This window comes from Poecile atricapillus, chromosome 2, assembly GCF_030490865.1.
Source record: "Poecile atricapillus isolate bPoeAtr1 chromosome 2, bPoeAtr1.hap1, whole genome shotgun sequence".
Taxonomy (NCBI): domain Eukaryota; kingdom Metazoa; phylum Chordata; class Aves; order Passeriformes; family Paridae; genus Poecile; species Poecile atricapillus.
This window is the reverse complement of record NC_081250.1, coordinates 133,778,892-133,780,066: the sequence shown is the minus strand read 5'-3', so window position 1 is coordinate 133,780,066 and position 1,175 is coordinate 133,778,892.

Genomic DNA, 1,175 nt, shown 5'->3' with positions numbered 1-1,175 from the left:
CTGAAAACTCAGTGCAATGCATAATTTGAAGTGATTTATGACATCTTCATTCAGAGAAAGACAATTTGGCACACATAATTCCAGGTTTGGAGAAGCTGTCAGTATCCTGTAGTCTAGCTTCTTGCCAACAGTAGCACCAAACAAGACTAAAATGGCTGTATCAATATAAGTAACTGGACTTACAGTACATCTTCCAGAAGACCGCCAGCCTCCATCAAACAACTTCAGCTGACAGAGATGTCCCAGGGAGAAGTTATTCTCACAGGTTCAGAAAAACCCTTTAAATATGAATGGTTTAACTTCATTCAGGTAACAAGAGGAAAGCAAACAAATAAATACCTTTTGTTAGAGAAGCTGTTCCTGAGATTCTGCACTGCCCCTCACCCTAAGGCAGTCAGTCTTCCATGCCCTGATTCATCTCTGTGCTCCTTTTCTTTCAGTTTCTTTGCCCTCATCACTGCTGTGAGCATTCAAACAGCTCTTCACCTTTCCATTCCCTGCTCTTAAAGCACCCAGAGAGGTCACAGCCTCTTTGGCTGTAAGGTTCACCCTGGGAATTCAGAGTCTGTTTTTTCTGGTACAGCTGCCCTGGAACACACACAGTGCTACAGTCTCAATTTACCACTGATGCATTTCACTGCCAGTCAATGTTTTGATTATTGCTTCATATTTCACACTTCTTTGATAATTCATCTATTTTTAAGCCCACAGTATTGCTATAACTTCAAAATCACTTTGCATTTATCTTTTGTACATCAGTTTGGTTTTTTTTTCAGAACTTCCTAAAAAGGGGGAATAACATTAAAATATTAAAAATCACTATTTTAAGAAGGTGGCAGCATAAGCAGTCTGGAAATACACTTTCTACATAATCTAAAGGAGATCTTTAGAGGTCATGAAAGAAAAAATGCTGTAAACATTAGGATGAAAGAATTAGTTCAAGTTCCTCACTCCTTTATAAGTCTGTGTTCATGTGAACAATTCCCAGCATTGTTCTGTCTGTTTCTCACACAGGACGGATAAAAACATTGCAATATTTATTAAGTCACACAGCCCTACTAAAAAATGCTTGTGTTTTAGGTGCAAAACTACAGAAGTAGGTAGAGGTAGAGCAACAAACATAGTTACTGAGAAATATCCACTCAGAAGCTCTTACTATACAACAGTATATTTTA